The following is a 22,009-nucleotide window of genomic DNA, read 5'->3' as shown; positions in this document are numbered from 1 at the left end:
AAAATGCTCTCCTCATTAAAGAACTTCCTGAAAGGGCAGGAATTTGATTATAATAGTTAGCTCTGAAAACTAGAAATTAGTCCAAAATTCTGCTTTTTACAGCTACAAACTAGTTCTGCATTTGCAGCAGTGTTGGCCTCTTGTCTAAATCAAACCTTCAGCTTCAGACAGGTTTGAAATCATCCTCTTAACTGATTTCTGTGACACAGTCTTGTTTGATTTAGAGACATTAGGCAATAATATCCCATGAATATTTGCCACTAGTGATCTGTCTATAATGATGATAAGACAGAGAATGGAGAACTCTGTAGGCACTGCTTTTTTGCCTCCCCTTTCATCCCAGCCAGGCAAAAATCACCAGATGGGGTAAACACTGTGGTCCCTCAAGCAGGGATACAGAGAAACATTTTTGTTTGTTTTTTCAAGTCCCCCATACAAGAACAGCAGTGTTCCAGCAATTCTAAATGCAACCAAAATTTTTTTTACAAAAAGCAGTAAAACTTTGAAGAGCCTTTTCCTCCCCCTCTTCTGGTTTTGAATCATCTTTGTAGTCTCAGAGATGACAGAGAGAAAAAAAAAAATTAAAAATCTGTTAGAGATGGCTCCTTGTGTATCTTTACCCAAAAATCATCTTCTTCTTCACCTAAACATCTTCAACCTTTTTCTTTTAAGCTAGAAGTACTTACAGTGTGATAAAGATTGGTAGGGTGGCTAGAACAGCATGAGACCATGTTTTCCTTCTTTTTTTTCTTCACCAAAACCTTCTCTCAGCCTTTTGGCAACATTTTTAGCTTATGCCAATACGGAAGGGAAGCTATAAAGAAATACTCTAAGCCAGTTGTCTGGAGATAATAACACAACAATCACATTCAAGTTCTATTGCACCTGCAGGCACATTTTCTTGTATTGCAGCTTCCTGAAAATCTTGGCAGAGAAGAGGTCCTTATTTTCCAGCTCAGGATCATCTGCCCCTGAAATTATTTCACTGACTCCTTTCAGACTGTTATCAAAATATCCAAACCAGGCTCTAGGCAGAGTGATAACCTCTCCTGCTTTCGTTCACGTTTTGTTTGCCATCATGTCTTTGGACAGGTTCTAATTGCTACTCCAAGCTGTGCCCAACATGAACAGCATAATGAAGAACCTCTTCTTGTTTTGTTTCAACCACAGAAATAAAAGGGGAACAGCAGCAAATATCCCTTTACTTTCAGAAACACGGTTACTCACACTGCATAAGAAGAGAGAATGAGGCAGACGAAGGAGATAATGGAGCAAATCTTCCAAAGGTCCTACAAGTACAGGGTGGGAAAGTGGCTGTTAATGATCCTCAGCCCTCTTCTCATACTGGAAAGCAAAAGTGATTTCTGTTATTCTATACTGGATGTGATTAATATGTAGAAAATTATTTAAAAAACAAAGAAACCAAAACATAAACCTCATGAATTTTTCCATCATGTTCTAATGACAGAGGACCAGAGGATGATGAAGGATTCTGCTGCCTACTCTTTTGCAGAAGAATGGCAAAGTTTATGATTTTCCATTCTGTCTACAACTGCAACCCATGCAGAAAGTGTTCTTCACCAAAAGATGCACTTTCTCATTTTGGGGGGAAAAATGACAGTGTATCCTTGTTTTCTTTTACAATAAAGAAACTCCTTACCTTTTACCTACATTAAGCTAATCCCTTTGGAAAACAGGTATTATTCATTGAGTGTTAAAAGTAAACTATAAAAATTGGAAAAACAGTTCCATATTAGATGCCTTGAGTACTGGTAACAGGAAAGAAATTATCATGTTCTTGGTACACTAAATACAACATGAATGCTTAATTCTCAGAAAGTCCCACCTTTTAAAAATATTTAATAAAACATCAAAGCATCCTATTGCTTCTGAAATCCACACCAGATTCAAGCACAGATATGCAATTAAAAGCAAGAGCTAATTTCTGTAAGGAGGTGCTCTACTTTTAAAAATGTCTTTATGTAAGCAGTAATTTTTTTCCTTCTGAATTCAAATCATAACTCTGTGTTAAGTGAAGAGTAAAATCTCTAGCTTGGCTTCAAAATGGCAATTTTTAGTCGTAATGACCTTCACACAGCACTTTTGAACATCACATTAAAAAGATAAGCCTTTGAAAATTTTAAAATGTGGGTAAGTAGGAAATATTTGAATAAGTAATTATGAAGGCTAAAGAGAAGAATGATATATATCATCACTAGGCCATATTCAAAAAAATATATTAGGTCTTGGAGAATCAGTTGTTCTTAAAAAGGCCCATATCAGTATGAACATGTGTTGCAGGTAATGAGCATATGCACACACATCATTCCTAAAACTCCTCTAAGGACTCCTCAAAAAACAGGAGTGTTGGAGCCTCTGATTCAGCAAAGCACTTTTGTTTCAGCATAATTAAGCAGATGAAGTCATGCTCAAGTCAACTGTCTCACTCGAGGAGTGCTCTCCAAAATAACTACACATATGCCATAAACAGATGTCAGCAGGGTCAAATCCAATATTTAAATCACAACAAGATTTAGCATACTCTATGGATTGAGGACCTAGCTAACATGAAGTGCTTTGGGAATTAGAAAAGAGTTCTTCGCTGCTTGAATAAGAAGAGTGGAGTATTTCAGAGCTGCCTGTGGAATTTTATATCTAAATGCCCAAGTAGTTTAAAAAAGGCCAGGGACTTCAAATTCCATAGGCAACTCTGGAAATTTCAGCCACAATTCCTAGAAAGTTCAAGTCAACACTGCTGTGGTTTATTTTAAGACACTGGGTGCACTGTGATTTGTTAGACTTGCAAGTTGCAGCCTCCTTAAAATGAAATGTACGTGTGTATGGCTGCATGATATCCTCATAAATGGGATTAAAAACCAGTCCCTGCTGAACACTGCCATTCATAATTTAAGGGTCAAAAGGAAAGCAAAGAGATCCCTTTCCTGCTGCATTTCAAAACGGAAACAAATATTTATTTCAGTCTGCAAAGCTGCTGTGCTGCCATAACAGCACATTAATGAAAAAGTATTATGGAAAATGGTCCACATTTCTCAGTTAGGGGCTCCTATGTATAACTTGGGTCATTTTGGGGTTTCGGTAACAGTAGAACTTTAACAAGGTTAACCAAATAAAGTTTTAACCATGACCTCTAGGGATATCTAATTGACACAACCACTATCAAGGTTTCCTGTATAGTTTTTAATTTATTTTTAGTATTTCTACAAACTTAAAATAGTCCTGAAAATAATGGCCACGTTAAAAAACATACAAAGCAAAACAAAACAACCAAAAATTGCTGTAGTTAACCAATACCTTCCACATGGGAAACAGTGAGTTTCCACAATATTTATGTACTTTAATATACAAAAGCAATCTGAAGTCCTCGAAGAAAGATAATCTATTATCAGCTCACACAGTCAAACACATGTCTAGAAATCATGTAATTTTCTGCACCATAAAATTAAAAAAAGCCAAGCAGACAGGATTTCTCTAGTAGCCTTAACAAGTTTTGAATGTCTTTACAGTGTGGGCTAAAATCTCCCATACAAGATCTGGGCTTTAAATAAAGTTTGGTTTGTTTTCAGTGGTAGACAGATAGCTGCTTTGAAAGGGATGGTTGGAAAAGGAAAATATTCCACTTAATTTTAAAATGGAATGGATCAAATGTTTTTGATACTGCTCAACTGACTTTATTTGGCGAATTGGGACACTGAATTATTTTATTTTCTTGTATTTTTAAGATTGTTGCCAAGAGACAGACTCCCTTCCCACAGTGGGAGCTGTACCTATTTACACCAGCTAAAGGAGTCCATCAAGTCATATTTTTGAAGAGACATGAATGAGCAGCACATGAAAAAGAATGTGAAGTAGTGAATATGAATTTTGCATGTGGAGAACTGGCTCGTCAATTTCAAGAAGTAACAATAAAACTTCATTCACCATTCCAGTAATTAATAATCACAGAACAGCCTAACTTCCAGCTTACCTATGCCAACACCTGGAATTTAAAGCTGCAGAGGGTTTAAGTCCAGACCAAATCCAAATTTTGATGTTTGGTTAATAATTAGTATATTAATTCATTTCAACGTTTACAGCAAACACAGAGGCACTGCTGAAAATCCTAATTATAGAAATCAGTAAAAATTGCAGCACAATAATTACCCCCCTTTGTCTGAGGCTATTCATTCATGGCTTCTCCTACATAATCTCATGAGCTGCCCAGGCCTCCCCTCAGCCTGCTCTTCTAAATATCTAAGGATCATAGAGGTGAGGTCACTTCATCACTCCTTGGGAGGAAAGAAAAAAAGAAAAGAAAATGAAAGAAATAAAAAGGGGAGAAAAGCAAAGCATCTGCTAAAATCTGACTTCATTTGATTTACTCTCCAAGACTGTTTTTTATTAAATATGTTTGACTGCTATCTCTAATTAAATGTAGAATTAATTTTGGCAAACTAACCACAGATGCAGTTTATGTTCAATTTTATCAGACAGATTTATTTATAAGCTGTCAACTTCTTGAAAGACTTCATTTTGGAGCAGTTTTAAATTGCTAACAGTAGCTGTAAATGGGGCTACTGTTCTCTGGAAGACTAAAGAAGAAGTATGCTATAAATGTCCATTCCATCTGCGAGGAATCATAAAACAATCACATTCCTTTATATTTTTTTCTTCCCCCCTCCTTCTTGGGACCTTTATTAAATTAGTTCAACTCAATTAAAAATAACTTCAAAAACATTTCAGGCCCCTTTGTTTCAGGGAATACTTGGAACTCTCTGCACGGAACGTCACCCTTTTAACTAATCCCTTTTGGGGAGCAGAGGAGAATAGTGGTATTGTGACTTCAGACAGTGCTTTCAAGGGTCTCTACTGTACCGAATTGAGGTCAGCGCCAGACAATGCCCAACACCCAATAGCCATTCAGGCGTTCTTCACAACTCTATCAAACGTGTCTTTCTTCCTTGTGCGCGCTTTCTCTCGTGGCAAAGTCACAGGACAATGGAGAAAGCCTCCAGCACCATTTATGGTCACTATATTTGCACATGACAAAGTCTATTCTTCCTGGTTTGCCAATTCCGTGGTAAAAAAGAATGAACCCTGGATAGATTTTCCCACCATTACAGTTGTTCAAACTTAGCTCAGATTAAAAACAGAAAATGCTAAAAACAACAAAAAACCTGTCTAAGAACAGTAAGTGCTGTTTGAAAGAGTAGCTGCTCCAGTCCTTGCTATTTTGGTCTTGAGAAACTGCAGAGATGAAGTGGAAGATTAAATATGCTACATTATAGCCTGCATATGCATGGCTGAGGATACATTTCAGTGGAAACAAGGGATAAAGCAGAAGAGACTATTTTTCATCATATCATTTGCTCTTAGCTGCCTTAGAAAATCTCTGTTTGAACGACGGTGCAGGAGCTCGTCTGCACCGCTTGGTTTTTCTGGGGAAGGTTTCACTGCTTCACTCACAAACAACAACAGCAGCAAATCAATTACTGCACATTTGCGCTGGCTACTGCTGCTATTTCTGAAGACCTACCTCAGAAGTTTTACTCTTTCAACAGATGAGGATGAGAGAGAGACAGAGTGAGAATGTTGCACTAGATACGGCAAGCTTACTGCCAGGAAGTTTTTTTTTGGTTTTTTTTTTTTTTAAAAAAATTTTAAATATGCGCTACAGATACAGTACTCTTCACAACCTAAAAAGATCTGAATGAAAATGTGCTGCTGTTTAAAAAGACTGTTTATAACCAGTACTGAACTTGACATTTGCACTGCCTCACCCACGCACCTCCAAAACACACATCTTTTTTTAGTTAATCAGAAATGGCAAAGCCCCCACCCCGCTGCCTGACAACAGGGAGCGCAGCAACCCAACCTGCAGACAGTCAAATGCCATTAAACTCATCTCTAGAGAATCATTGCAGAGTATTCCACTCCTAGGATGGGATGACACTTTTTCTTCACTTCTATTTCTGACCTTTTTGGCGATTTTTTCCTTCCGTTTCGCACCACGCTGTTTTCATGGCATTTAGCGGCTGCAGACTCCTTCCCAAAAAACTGATACCCAGCCACATGAGACAAATCCCACTACTGTTTGGAGCTGTCCTGCACAGGAAAGTGCTCTGCTTCCCCCTCTCTGCCCTTCACAGTGCTGGAAGATGACAGCCAAGGCAGGGCAAGGCATGCTCTGATGCTGTACCTACCCATTTTTCAAAGGTCCTGTGTGCACACCGAACACAAATTCACAGCCACACCTTCACTTCATCACACAGGACAGCAAATTATAGAACAAGGGCTTCAAACTGATGTCTGCTTGGTGCTGGTTTGGGGTTTTGTTTTTCCCCCACAGGTTCTAACAAACTGAATTATGCCACTGGGGGTCCCTGTAAGAGTTATCTCCAGCAGCCAGTGTGATGTCAGGGACCAAATTCTGCTTTTCGGCTCACAAGGAAAACGACCAGGAACATAAATCCCAACCTGTAAGGTTGTAGGAAATCCTTTAAGTACGGACTTCATTTTAAGAACCTCCCCCAGTCTGAATGTTCATCTGAATTAAAGGCTAAATGTCTAATTCAGGCTGAAACCAAGGGTGTGTTAAGATCTCAAGACCCATAAAGAATGAGTTACTCACTTAACTGGTAAACCTACATGAGGTCATTGAATGAAAAATTCTATAGAATGATAAACCATATTGTTAATATAAAAAAAATAAGTATAACATGTTCCACTTAAACAGCAAAATGTTATGTGTTAGAGTACTGACTCATGGGTTCCAGACATGGAAAAGAAATACCACTAAGTTACTTCCAAATTTGCTCCCCACATTTTGATTGTATGCAGACCCAGAAATGAGTCAGTACCATTAGCACATTCTTATTTGATAGAGTAAAACTTAAATATCTGATTGTAGATGTGAGCATCATCTACAGGCTGATAGCCAAGGGTTTCTGCCTACAAATGGGAGCCTATGTCAAACTGCAGAAACAAATTAAGAGGCCAGAAAAAGGATTTTCTGAGAGTTTGCTGGTCAATAGCATTTCTGTGTTCTAAAGAAAAAGATAACAAAAAATGTTAAGGAAGTGCATTTAAAAAATAAAGACTCTGCAATGAAAGAATGCAAGAAACAAAATCTACTCTAACAGCATGTGATAACACAACATTTCACAAGCATATACTGTTTTGAACCTGCCTTTAAAATTGCTCAGCTGGGTAAATAAATGCTAGGTAAATATTTTCCTAATATGTTTTACTTGAAATTGCTCACTTTTCTTAATAAAAAAAAATAAGATGATATCTCATCATCTTCAAAAGATGGATCTTTGGAAGTTTCATTTCTAGAGTTTTTATATTAGGCCTTCTTTTAAGACATGATAAGGACTTTTATTAACTACCTAGTGGATAAGTTGACTTTGAAATGTCTCCTGAACCCCCAAAACACATGACAAAACCCTAATTACTTAGACTTTTGTGATCTACACTTTTACTAAAACTAACATATTTATGGAAAAAGATGTATTCCACTCCAGTAGGTTAATCTGGGCCCTAGAAAAAGCTTCTGAGGCTAATTCTACCTCTAACAATCAAAAAAAAAAAAAGAGGGAAAAGGGAAGGAAAATGCAGGAATACATGGAACAGATATCTAAGCCTCCTATAAAAGGAGGTGCTCCTATTTTTCAGATGCTGATTGAAAATATTGATCTTAAAATATTTAGCTAAAAATATGCAACCAGTCCTCGTTCACTTAGTCCTGGCCCACAGCTCTCTCTGTCAAGGGGCAGAAAAGCATATGTGCTGCAACCCAGAGAAGAGTTGCCTATTTTAACACATCCTGGTGCTGTGCATTCTCAGAGCTGAAGATGCCTCTCATCCTCCAGGTGATGGCCTCCGAGCTACAGCTCCATCCTGGAAAAAGCTGCTGTTGGGAGGGCTGAGGAAGCACCATTTTCAAAGAAACTGCTGAATCTACTGGATCTGATATTATTTATTTTTATAATCAAAAAGCTAATGTGAACCACATTCAGAATCAAATCACACATTTAAGAAAAAAAAAAAATGCAACAAATCAAAATGAATTACAAGTGAGCTAAATAAAATACAGAGCCCCTTATCAAGAGTGCAACTGTTTTTAGAACTCAGATTTCAAATTTCTTGTTTCAGACCCAACTCTTCTTTCCATTATATGTCAGCATTTGAAAAGTGGGAGTAGGCAAAAGTGAGAAGTCCAGCTTTGCCTCCTGGTTGGAGATCCTCGGCTCCTGAGAGAGAGAAAAGCCTCAACTGATTATGTCTGTGCAGCTCCTGGGGAGAAGCAGCACCCTGGTAGAGGAAGGAAATGATGCTCAGACAAGACCCTCAGGTGATGAAAAGAATTTCCTTGTGTCTCAGACTGGACTGTGGACAGATTGCTGCAAAAGAAGGAGTCACTGCATTGCTAGTAAGAGAAAGACTGAAGGGACAAGTCTAAACCACAGAAACTCATCTGTCAGAAGAAAGCTGATCATAAGCCAGGCTTTCTATACCATTTAATGTAATTATTCTGTTACCTTTTCCTTTTTTAACACATATTTATTTGTATATACACACACATGTATAAAAAGAGTGTTTCTTAAAGAAAAACCTGGCTGCAGAGTTTGAAAGCTTTTTCTATAACCCATTGTTTAGCTTGAAAACACAGCAAAATCCAAGAGGATATCAAGCACCACCAAGCTAAACAGAGGTGGACAAATTGACTGAAAGATTTTTTTCAAAGTGTCTCCACCCACAATGTCAGTATAGTATGGAACACTGAGACACCTTTAAAATCACACATGCATAATACAGAGTGATAGGTGAAAAGAGTTAATTTCTAAATTAAATAAAAACAACAAAACATACTTTCTGAAGTGAAAAGATATTTATGAGTGTCAAAATGCAAACTCAGAAGTGCTTTTGGGCATGAAAGCCCACCAGCTAAGCTAGAACAACAGGAATTTCAGCCCTCCACAATTAGAAGGTAACAAAGCTTAGCTTAAACTGCTTTTACTCCACCAAGTTTCATTATGGAGCTGTTGGGATGAGTAACCACACCCACACCAGCAATAACTTTCACAAGACACTGGTTCAGCCTGGCAACCCACTGAGTTACAGCAAATAATTTCTGTCTGAGAGCTTAAATATTTGAGTATACAAAATCATATCCACATCCCTGACGTCTTGGTGCCTCTCTACCTCAGGGAGAGCCAAGTTTTCAACAATGCCTGATGACAATGATCCCTGGCACTGGAATCACTGGAGCTCCACAAGGGCGGCAGGACCGACTTCTAATTCATACACACAAATCTATAATTCATTCTTTGAATCCTGAGGTCTTGTTTTGCTACTGGGTAATACAATGCACTGCTTAATTCTGGTTTGATAGCATCCAAAGAACTTTTGGACTCACTTTCAGGTTTCTGGAAAGCATCTATTTATTACAGAAGACCCTAAAAAATATAAATGAATGTAATGCCCTGTAGAGAAAACATACAAGATCATGAGTCCCCTTAATAACACAAAGGGGATACCTGAACATAAGTATAAAGATATACTAGTGTTATGTTTCTTTTTTTATGAGAATAATTTAGTTTTCCCCTGTCCTTCCAGCCAGACTTGGCTTGTGTGATATTGAGAGAGAAGAATCATATACTTTCAGAATGGCTGACAGCCTGCTTTAGGCATTATATCTGAAAGCAAATCAGCAGCAGCAAGAAAATTGGCATTTAGAGAGAGAATAAATTACAGGACATTGAAATATCTCTCCTAGAGCTGTGAAAAGTAGAAAAACAAAAAAATAATAAAAAAGATCACCCAATATTTGTGGGATGACCAATGAAGGGAGGAGGAAGATGAAAGGGAGATGATTTTGTTGTACCCACCATGTCTAGTCTGAAAAGACAGCATGATAGACCCACAAAATTTGTAGCCCAGCTACAAAGGCTGCAAAATCTGGTTCTCACAAGCTAAGACACAAGGAATAACAGCTGCCTATACAACCTTTGTTCAGCCCCATCATGTAGATCAATTGCAATACAATAACTGCACGATCACAAATTATTTTTTCCACAAGATCCCTGTACCACTGCATGGAACAAATCTTCTTGAGTAAGGAGTCAAGCCTGGGCTGTCAGTGAGACTGTGGCTTTGGCTCATTTTTTTCAAGTTATGAAGGTGTGCTGTGAATGAGGCGAGGGACGAAAGGAAGGAAACAGAAGCTTACATTAGCAGCCAGACAGGTGGATCCTGCTTGAGTGGGCTGGATCTCCTTCCCTGCCACAAGGATGTGAGATCCCCTTTGTAAGTGAACATTCCCAGGTATCCCTAATGCTGTCTTCCTCATCTTCTGTGTGTGGGACATAAACCTGCTTTGCTGTTCTGCATTATCACTCACGGGTGCCACGTGAACCATTCGATGCATTATGCTGAACACAAGAAGTGCTAGGTAATATTTACTACTGAAAAGGAATATATAAACTCAGATGTAAACCCACTAGTATCTTCAAACGTCCTGGGTTCAATATGTTAGCAAATTTTCTGCTTCTTAGTTTCCCAATTGTAAAATTGGGGTGCCCTCCTCTCTCAGGCTCCCAACACACCCATTGTGAAGATAAAGTTTATGATGTTCTCTTCCACAGTGGACAAAAGACTATGAAAAAGTATCTTCAGAGCAAGAATGATATGTGATTGAATCTTATGGATAGTGCTACACCCTGTACCATAAGGAATAATCAAGGATAAGGAAAGATTGAACAGCTGCTCATTTGTTGACCATCTTTATTCTGTGTGGTCAGTGAGGCTCCCTGTAGAAGAAAAACTGTGAGTGATCATCTAATTGCAGACTGCACAGATAAGGGAATCCTGAAATGAAGTTCCACAGCAATGTCATTAGACTGCTTGACTTTGCAAGCAATGCTATTTTAGCAGAGATTCTGTCCATGTAATTTCCCACATTTTTCAAGAAGGCAGAGAGAGCAGCACTTTCACCATATTTATGGCACTGTCAACATCTTTTTGTCACCTGGCTCAGAACCTCCAGCTCTACCTCCTGCACCTTGCTCTTCTGCTAATGACAGTAACCAAGGACAAAAATAAACTTGTATTGTGTAGGTCTTACACAGTGAACCTTCCACCAAACTTTCAGAGACATTTGATGCCAATAAAAGGGGATCCATCCCATGTCCCCAATAAAAAGTACTTTTTCTGCCCTTTTGCCTAAATCCTTCCTACTTTATTTTTTTTCTCCATTTTTCTTTTATTTCAGTGCCACTCTTCTTGTCTAACAGTATTAACTCCCAATCTTCACTGTCCAAACCCAAATCTTTCCCTTTACTCCCACACCTCTGCCTCAGCTTATCTCAAAAGCTCTTAGAGTAGATAGGTATGGGCACATACTGCAAAAGTCATGGCAAATGCACAGAGTCAATCAATGGGGAAATTCTGTCTTTGCCTTACTGCTGTGGAATATTAAGACTATTTGTAAAAAAAAAAAAATAAAAAAAATCCTACTAGTTTTTTTTTTTTTTTAGTTTTGGTGGGGTTTTTTGGTTGTTTTTTTGTTTTTAAATGGATGAACGAATATTTTCTCTCATATCATTCAATATAAGAAAAGCAAACAAACAAGAATGAGAGTGTGAGGTCAGACCAAAGGTCCACTTTGCCCAGCATCTTCTCTATAATTGAGTGACCAAAGCAGATGTCTAGGGAACAGTAAATTTAAATAAATCAATAAATCTGCCTAAGGCAGATATTCAACACTTTACAGTCTTATAGCAGGAAGTGTTTGACAACTTCAAAAATATTTTTCTTCTGTAGCACCCAATAAATCTTGGTTACATTCTTAAAATCCCACTGGAGAAGCCTTAATTCCTGAGATCAGATAATAACATACAATCAGAGAAAACAAACAAGTTCCTCAAAGAATACAAATAATAATGCTTCTGGTACATCACCCATCCTCCTGGACCGTAATTTTTTTCTGTTTGTGCAAAATATATTGGTATGAAGTTACTTTCATCCCAAATTATAATCTCTCTCGCCAAGATTCACAAAATTTCACCTCATAATTCTGCTCCCACAAAACTCATATCAGCCTGGTTTTAAAGAGAGAGCTCTGTTAGTCCTGACCTCTGCCTGTTTGGAGTCTTGTGTTATTTATTCTTATGTGGAAGATGCAAACTCATCCAACACTGACTAAGTGCTAAAAATTGCAAACCTGAGCTACTGTTGCTATTAGAGGGCTCTAATTAGAGGCCTCTGGTTTTTAGTTAACTGAGAGTGATTTCTCACTAAATCTGGCCTGCCCAGCAAAGAAACATATATTTTTACATTTGACATGACCTACTGAACCTTCTTTAAAATAAATAAAATAAAAGGTATAAAGGGGGACAGGGGGAGGGGGGCAGAGGCGGGGGTGTATATGGAGCAAAAGGGAGTGGGAGAGAAAAACTGGCTCCTCTGCAGCCACTCACATAAAGTGTGAGCTGTGTTGTGGCAGTGTTTGACACCACACTGCTCTGCTGATCCAGGTGATTCTGGGGCTTCCCATGGGAGATAGGTTCGAAATATTTGTGGTGGGGGGAGAGAGAGAGAAGGGGAGGCTAAACAGAGTAAGGAGCAGACTTGAGAAGAAAGCAAGTCTTCCCCTTTCACTGCTGACTCTGTGCTTCAGGAAGACTGTGGAAATCCTTACAAAGAAAAGGTAAAAAAGATCCCATGGAAGGGCAGGTTTATTCCCTTGTTCCCAGGTCTGACTCAGGGGACCAGCTGGTACAGTCTTGGCGTTTTGCTTTCCAGAGGTTTTGGGCACTCGGGATACAGACACCCTACCCGTGGTGGAAATTCTACCTCTCTCTCACCACAGCTGGACCTTCCAGCCAAGAACTGCTCTGGTCCAGTGTCAGCAGGTAAAGGTCAGCTTAAAAATCTGGGGTTTGTATCTACCAGAGGTTCCCTGGTTCTTTTCCTTTGGAAGAAGTGTCCCTCGTTTCAGGAAGCCAATACTGTCACCAGCATAACACTCCTGATTTCCTTATCAAACTGCATCTGTAAACATCTGCCCATGTGAGCAGCTGGGAGTTCCTTTTTGATAAGGTATTACTCAAGAAAAGCCTCAAGAGCCACTTGTGCTGAACTTTTTTAAAGTAGGCAAAATGTAAGGCTCTTCCACCAGGGTCTGAAAGAAGGTCTCCAGGGATTCCACTCTTTTGAGTCTAGGATCTGTGATGCACAAACCCCAAACCATGTTGCATTTTCTGAATCTGATCTCAGTCACAGTGCCATTATTACTATACTGGAGAACTACAATTAAACCAAAGGGAATGGGTGGGGAGCAAACAGGAATCGAAGCAAGAGTTAAGATTATTTGTTAAAAGCCATAACAATGTCCCAGAGGAAACAGTAGAAAAGTCACTAATTGTAGAATGCCCCCTCAATGTCTGAATCTAGGCTAGCAAAGTTTATTCGTTCCAGGACTGAAGACAGGATTAAAAGGGTTAGTCAAAATTCACAGCCTTTACAGAGTGGGCAGCCAAGCAGGTATTGGAAGGGGATTGAGGAAAATGTTGCTTAGGGGTTGTCTGCTTCTCTCAGGCAAAATGCAGGGATTTTAGGTCAGCTGGGGTTTACCCCAGATCTTCCCTTTCTGTTTTATCATTTTTTTCTCCCTGCAGTTTACCTTTCTTTGCAAAAATAATTGATTTTAAAAAGCTGTTCTGAGACATTTTAAACGGAAACTGCATTTGGAAATGGAAGAAATAAACGAACATGTAAACAAGATAGTCACTTGTATAAAAGAGGCAACTGTACCTGTCAATAAAGGATGTACTGAAGAAAAATAAGTGCAGGTCTTTTTGTAAGACTGTGAAATAAGAAAACTGTCTCAGATTTTCCAGGAGTCTCTCCAGACTTCTGTAGATTTCTGTGTACAATAACAACACTGAACAAATGTAAATCCAGGCCTGACCTTTGTGGTTTTGTCCCATCCTTAAAAGCAAATCCATGCAAGCCCATACAAAACTTGAACTTTGTGATGTGAAAGGAGGTCCCAGGGTTCAGACAGGCACCTGAACTGAGTGAGTCAATCTTTTGAGGTTGGCTCTTCCTCTCCCACACTTGTGGTTGATATTTCAAATCTATCAGAGTCTGAGATATCATCTCTCCAACAGTGGTTGTGGCCACCAACTTTCTTCTCTATAATCTCTCTCCGCTTTTCCTGTGTAAGAGTCTTAAATGAAGTTTGTTCCAGACTATTAACCTATGACAGAAGACTGCAGAGATAAGATTTCACTGACATATAGAACAAAGAAAAAGAAAGGGTGTGAAAATTGCAATGACAAGGTTGCCTTCATAGTTTAAGATGTATGAAATGAAATGAACTAAAATATCTGACAAATGTCTGGATAACACACGTTGGGCACTACTCGCTTCAGCTGAGTCAATCAGAACTGCATTTAACAGACAGCACAAAAGATTTCATTTACAAACACAACTCCTTAACTGGAACATCTAAAATTTATCCAATATAATACTGCTTTAAAGAATAAGTGATGTAACCACTGCTACCAGGACATATATTCTCAAATTAAAACATTTCTAAACCAGGCAAAATAGATATTCAATTACACTTAAACCAGTTCAGACTCTGTCTATAAGAGGAAAAGCCATGGAATTGGGAAAGTTGCTATGTCACAGTTAAACTGATCAAACAAGCCTCATGGGTTAGACAGGACCAAGCCATCTTTTGACTGCAGGCCAAAAATCATCTTTCATCTTTGGCTATGCAAGAAGTTTTCATATATTCTAAAGGGAAGATGGTTTCAAGCTGAAAATGCCACAATTCTGCAGGAAAAGGGAGAAGACTGAAATCAGAGACAGACTGAAGGGAGTCATTTTTATAGATGCTGTGGTGGAGCAGGAGCAAAACATCAAAAGCAAAAGCAAGGAAAAATGTAAAGCCTTGAGTACAAATATCATCCTCTGTGGAGAGTTTCTGCTGAAGTGCCTGTGGTAATGCCTAGTTTGACACCAACTTGGCAAAAGTCTCAAGTTCTGTTGCCTTCTGCACAGCTTAACTTAATACAACCACACACTTAGAGCACAAAGCCCATAGAGATAGTGCTTACATTTCTCTGAAATTTAGCCCAGTGAGTGACGCCCTTCCTCTCTGCTGCAGTTCAAAATTATCTGTTCAAAATTTATTTCAAAATCTATTCAAAATCATTTAAATGACGTCTTTCAGGCCTAGCTGGAAATCCTCCTTCTGGGGACCTCCCCTGAGGCTCACCACCAGGAGAAATGGGATGATCCAGGGATTTGCAGTTCCCCCTGAGGGTCACCAAGATGCCTGGATGCCCCTTGCATCCTCAGACATCCAGTGTACTCCAGCTTCTGCTCCGCTTCCTTTTTTCCATTCCAGATTGTCATACAGAAAATATATATAACCCCATGGAAAACATATGAAATAGAAAACCACAAAGCAGCAAAGCAGCAGGGGAGGAGAAATACTACATTACTTGTTTTTGCTAGGGACCAGAACACAGTCTATTGCTCAAAAAAAAAAAAAAAAAAAAAAAAAGAAAAAAAAGGGTCTTTTTTTCCATTGTTGTTTATGACCATAATTTAGCAATGCATTTACTAGCCCACTGTAATCATCAAACAGGCTCTGACAATTAACAAAAAGACCATGAAAATGAAAGTAGTGAAATGGAAATGAATCACAGCTTCACCACAGCAGAAAACATCTTTCTGAAGAAAGACAGACTAGAATGAACACTACTCCAAGTAAATTACATATTAATTAAATGAATTAGCAGTGTTGCTATTGTCCCATTTGGCTACTCACAGGCATTTTACAAAACAACCCTTGCAGCTTTATGAGTTTCTGTCTTTTCACCACATACTTGTGTAATGCCTGCTTCCTCACTGGGATTCCTATTTCCAGTAGCTACTGGATGACAGCAAATCCCTCTATCCATCTATCCATCCCACATCAAATCAGCCTTAGGCAGACAAACTCCAGCAATTATTCTGAACAGTGTCCTTCCATTGTGCCAACCTATGCCTCTTTTTGGCAGAGAGCCTAAATAAAACTGTTTCCATACTGATGAGGGACAGGATAATGCTTAATGATAGACAAGGGGAGTATGTTCCTCCTGTTCAGCTTTGCAAACTCCCTTTAAGATCTTTGTTCTTCCATTAGAAATCCATATTATACAAGGAGAGTGTTATATAAAACCGAATTCGACTTCAAATACTTAAAATGTGTGTTGGGTTCACAAGAACTTCTGGCTTATATATGCAGTCATTCTTATATTAACCACAGAGTGGCAAACAACCTTCTGAAACCTGCTGTAAGACCCTTTGCATCATTGTTAAGGTTCCAGACAGATTCTTTGTGGTCTTTGGATATGGGAGTGTATTATATTAAAGAACCTGGCTTCAGGATCTGAGCACATAAAAACCCCAAATGCTTAAGGGGAATGATCTAAAAAAAACACCCAAATAAAAATAATAAAAAAAATTAAAAACCTAGGGTCCTTATATATGCTGGAGCCCTATTTTTTTTAGTGTGTTGTCAACAACTTGTCAACAGCAAAGGCAATATCAAAACAGTATTTACAGGCAAAGGAAATAAATACAACCAAACATGCAACTTTGGAGACATTTTCAAGCATTGTGGCTTTGCAGTTGACAATTCTCTAAGGGAAACTGGCCTCCTGATGCTGAGGAAATGGGTGGTCCAATTACTAATCTGCTCAAATAATTTTCATTCCAAAATATCGTTAAAATCACTGCCATAACTGGGCGAACATCTAGCATCAAATAACTTGCAATAAAAGCTCAGAACCATGCAGATGCTCTCCCTTGAAGAGGTGGGAGAAGCCTTGCCCTTTCAGCTATATTTTGTGCAGAAAAGGCTCTGTGGAGGAGCTCAAATTAAGACAGAACGTACTGACCTACTGAGCATTTAGTCTTAGCTTAAGCTGGATCTCACATTCTGCAATTTATTACAGCACACAGCACTCCCCTCTGCAGTCCTGTTCTTGGCATAAATGAAGTCACAAATCACCATTGTTTGAGATTATTAAAGGTCTTTCTACATCAGTGTTATTATTAGCATTTGGGTTTAAATGAATAGTCTGCAATTTTTAAGCTACAGTCAAATAAACGAGACTCCTAATTCTGCAGGGAAAGGCAACCCCACACTGTCTCACTTGAATAGAAGGCCAACATGCATTTTTTGGCTATGCCTGTCAGTTTTCCCTGACTTGATAAAGAAAATTCAAATGCCTACAGACAAATTAAAGTGGGAACATAATGGATTAAAAGAGTACTTGTGGGATGTTGACATTCAGATATGAACTTCACACCTTCATTTTATCCTCACGATGCAGCAAAATGCAGTCCTACATCCTAAAACACAGCAAACTCCAGGGAAGCTCACTAGGGCATAGCTCAACACTGCTATGTAATTTTTGCCTATCTCATATGAAAGAAATATGTGTAGAGATGCATTTGTTTTAAACAATTATTGAGGCCACAGGACTGGTGTATTTTAGAAGAGACCACATCCCTTTGTAGGTAACAGAAAAGTGGGTAGGTGGGTTGAGGTAGGGTCAGTCAGTATTTCATTCTTCAACCTCAATTCTCAGCTGAGGTTGTAGATAACAGGAAAAAAAAAAAAAGATCTTTCCTTCCAGGGGCAATAAAATATTTTGCAGCTTTATATATGGTTCTTTCCTCCTTTTAGACAACAAACACCAAGAACTGCCAGAGAAAGAGTATTTACATGACTGACAAAGTTATCTGGACTTCATGGACCACCTGAGAAATTCTATGATTCTGTTTTATATTCCAAGAGACAAAATGCTATGGAAAGAAGTCATGTGCACTATATACGAAGCAATTCATGAGCCCAAATGTAAATCTTGCTTCATCAGATAGCTTGGCTCTACAGCTAAAGTAATTTTTGTTTTTTGAGTGTTGTGGATGTGTTAGAATGATGTATTTCATATGTATAAATTACCTCCTGCCTTGTAAAGTTATCATGAAAATGAGATCTTGCTCCAACTCAAGCAAGCCCAGAGATAAAGGAGACAATAACAACAACAAAGAATATCAGCCCTTCCATCTCCCTGTATAAATAGCTTGAATTGCCTCCTGCATTTCAAGGGTTCTTGTCACTGATGATCTTTAGGATCTTGTAGCTGAACTCTACACTTCAGCAATGAGGACATCCAGTGGCAATCACCAGTTAACTTACGTGATGTGAGTGCTTTCTGCAAGTCTGAATTTGGCATCTGACACTATTTTTGTTCTGCTTACATCTGCATGGGATGAATAATATCCCTTTTCTTGTCTGGTGACTATTTTTCTTGAGCTAAATTGCCTATTGACTCTAGCCTGAAGCTAAACAAGAAGGGCAAATAATACAGCAGAAGCCATTAAATAATGTATTTCTTTTTGCCTATCATTAACATGAATACCATGTGCAATTTCAATCCCTACAGAAAAGCCATAACAATCTCTGACACTGGTGTAGAGCAATTGCTGATGAAGACTGACTGCTCTAGCAGCAGTTTTTCTTTATAAAATATTTTATGCTTTAAAACACCTGAAGAAAGCCCAATTATTTTTCTGTAACAGACAAACAGCAATTCTAGTGCTATTTCATAAAAGAGGAAACTGAGGCAGAGAGCTGAGGCTGCCTTGTCAGAAAAGGGCTAAAGTGGGATTAGAAGGCAGGAGACTTCTTCCCGAGTCAGATCCATCCCGGCCCCAGCTGCCTTGTTTGTTCAGCAAGGATTGTGTTGTACCAAAACAGTGCAAGGTGAGGTTGGAAGGATGCATGCCTACACTCCATAATCCTCCACTCTTCAGGATCCTCTCAGCAAATCCCTGCTTGGCACTGTTGCTAGGACTGCCTTCAGCAGAGGAAAGCCAGAAGTTTCCTGTCTCAGGCAGGAGCATTCATTCCTCTGTACCCACCTTGCTGATGGAGAGGAGAGATTTTAGTTGCTCTGAAGCAGCCACTACTTGAAACAGTCCCCACAGGGAGACTCTGGAAAAAGTTACTGCTTCTCTAACCTAAACAGAGGCAAGACCTTGATAGGAACAAAGGACAGAGCTGGGACTGCTGAGGGAAGGAAAGAATTGAAAACAATTAGCGTGTTGATGTCAGCTTAAAGAGGGTCACCAAGAGATCAGCTTCCCCTGCATCTGTTCTTTAATTAAAGAGAGGAAGGTGGCAGTGTCCACCACTCATCACTATGGTAACACTGAAATGCCACGCAGCTGGAAGAGTGGGATCAGCCACGAGCGGAGCAGGGATGGATGAGGAAGGGCAAGGGGGGGCCCTTGGCAGCTGCTCCCACACTTTGGAGCCCTTCCCAGCCGGGACAGAGCGCTCAGACTGTGGAATGGGGGCACACCACGCACCCTGCACCGCTTCTGCTGAAGCAAGGGAAGCCTTCCCGGGATGACAGAGCAGGAATGTCCAGGAGAGGGGAGGATGAGGGGTTTTGGCAGGTTTCTGCTGTGGGTGTGTGCCCATCACCCCCTGCCCACTACTGCCTTTGATCATCACTGGTGTACTCATGCTGTGCCTCATCATCTTCATTGATGATTTAAGTTGCTACAAAAATATTTGCCAAAACTATTGTTTGAGTTGTCCTAATAATAGTGATTATAACATTCCTTCAATTAATTACAGGCAGCTGCACTCCCAGCTTTTTCCACTTTCTCTTCCAAGTATTTCTTGCATTATCAGCACTGACAAGAGTTTTGTCCACAGAGATATTTTCTTAGGTCTTAGGGGTTTTTTGGAGGGGTATTTTGGGGGGAGGTTTGTCCTTCTGCTTACAATAATTGTGCAATGGCCTTCTTCTTCAAACTGCAGTTCTAAAATAACAACGCAAAAATGATAACAAGACCAAAACAACATAGTATCAGTGCAATTAGAGTAAAAAACGTCTAACACATTTTGCAAATTACCTTATAGCCTTGCAGTTGAGACCCCGTCATATATCTTACCTTAGAATTAAAATAAAAAAAAAATAAATCTGTGTGTTTTACTCCTTGAAAACTATTTCTGAACATCATTTCTTCTCTCAGCTTGAGACCTACCTCAAGAATCAACTATGCTGCATGTGTATATCCAAGAGTCTCTGGAGCCCTCTCCAATTAGAGTCTAGGAACTGAAGAATAAAAAATAAGTTTCATTGTGTGCCAACATGGCAAAGATCCTTCCATTCTTATATTTTCATACACAGTTTCAACATCTTGCCTTTCAAATATGACAATGCATTAACAAGATTATGGGTATATATATTATCCTGCATTACTAAGTGAACAAAGCAAAAATGATATTCCCTTCAAAAAAGCCCCTATTACACCAGAAGCAGAATCATGAACAATTGAGTTAATGACTACGTAAAATATAAAAGACATTTTCAGTTAGGTGATGAAAGGTCCTATTAACATAGATGTTTTTAATGAGCTATTTTAACTTGTACCTGGCATTTCTCAGCTTAGATATCTTTTAGATCTTTTAGATCTTGATCTTTTAGATCTTGTTCTCTACAAACTCTTGGATCTAAACCTTGATTAGTTCACATTTCTTGGCTGTGGCTATTGTAACACATTGGACCACCAAAATATTTCATTTAACTTTTAGTTTGCATGTGTCATAATGTCTGAAACCCCTTATCTTCCAAACAAATAAAGGTGCATTATAATATAGTCTAAATTTTTTTATAATGTATTGCACTAGCAATAAACTGTTAGTACTTTTAGGGCCATACATTAGGTGCATTAATAACATTGAGCTAAGCAGTCTCATAATTGTAATCCATTGGATTTTGCAAAGACTTTGAATGCATCATGCACCCTAAACTACTGAAAACTTACAGAAATTGTAACACAAGAGGGACTGCACCAGAGCAGGAGCTCTGTCTTCTGCCTTGTGCAGTGCTACAAGATGGTAAAGAGAGAATACAGAATTAGGGCCAGCACAGCACAGCGTTTCCTCAGTACATCCTCCTACCCTCCAGCAATTCACCAGTGGGTTATGTTGGTGTTCTTGGTGTTTTGTTTCTTTTTATATCTTTTCTACTGTGGAGATAGGGGCAGGGGAGAGAGCAAGCAGAAAGGAACAGTCTCCTGTATGTGGTTGGATCATAGATATGACACAAATGGACATTATAATTATGTAATTACGTGGCATAATACTGCTCACTGTTCCTTTCCTAACAACTCTTAGCATGCTACTTGTTTTATTCATTGGTACTACACAGTGAACCGACATTCTTGAGTGGAAAACCAGTTTACAGTTCACCACTCTGTATGCAAAATTAGAATTATTTTTCCCCATATGCATTACTTCACAATTTATACACCCAGATTTTTACCTGCCATTAATTTTACCAGCCAGTCACTCACTAATGTGAGATCCTTCTCTGCAATCTGTCTCGGTTTCAGCGAGATCGTTCTCTGCAATCTGTTTTGGTTTCAACTCCTTGAATAACCTGCTAGAAGCTGCAACCTTTTTTCAATTTTCCTTTCTCGGATCATTTATGATATCTGTTGAGCAACAGATACCCTAGCAGCACACATATCCCATGAGACTACACCACTGGTTCCTTACATTGTCAAAACTGTCTATTTATTACTGCCCTTTGTTTCCTACCCTTTAGCCAATTTTTTATCCATAGAGACTCTTACTCCTTATCTCATGACAGCTAAGTTTTTCCAGGAGCCTTTGGTGAGAGACCTGTTGAATGCCTTTCCAAATCAAAGTAGATAACACTAGGATCTCTCCCTGACTCCTCTGCAGAGCTTCAGTATTTTGTGAAATGCAACTTCTGTTAACAGAAACCACATTAACCCTTCTACAACATAACATATTTATCTTTGTGTTTACTAACCCGATTCTTTGCTGTTGTTCCCTCCAAATGGTCTGTTAGGGTGTCTATTTCCCATTTGAATTCCTTTAAAAGACATG

The 22,009-nt window shown here is 38.9% G+C and overlaps 1 protein-coding gene across 2 annotated transcripts in view; it reads right to left on the bottom strand.

Moving 5' to 3' along the window:
- Positions 1 to 22,009, bottom strand: part of SOX5 (SRY-box transcription factor 5) — a 604,370-nt gene that overhangs the window by 369,831 nt on the left and 212,530 nt on the right. The window contains exon 3 of one of the 2 annotated variants that reach the window (XM_014256070.2): positions 1,228 to 1,344. The exons of the other annotated variant lie outside the window; for it this stretch is intronic. The gene's annotated coding sequence lies outside the window, so the exon portion shown is untranslated. The remainder of the gene's footprint in view (positions 1 to 1,227; positions 1,345 to 22,009) is intronic. 2 annotated transcript variants of the gene reach the window in all.

Source organism: Pseudopodoces humilis, chromosome 5 (assembly GCF_049639895.1).
Source record: "Pseudopodoces humilis isolate 2021_Gansu_Grassland_sample_001 chromosome 5, ASM4963989v1, whole genome shotgun sequence".
NCBI classification, from domain to species: Eukaryota; Metazoa; Chordata; class Aves; order Passeriformes; family Paridae; genus Pseudopodoces; species Pseudopodoces humilis.
The sequence above is the reverse complement of the archived record's forward strand: the minus strand, read 5'-3'. Positions and strand labels throughout refer to the sequence as shown.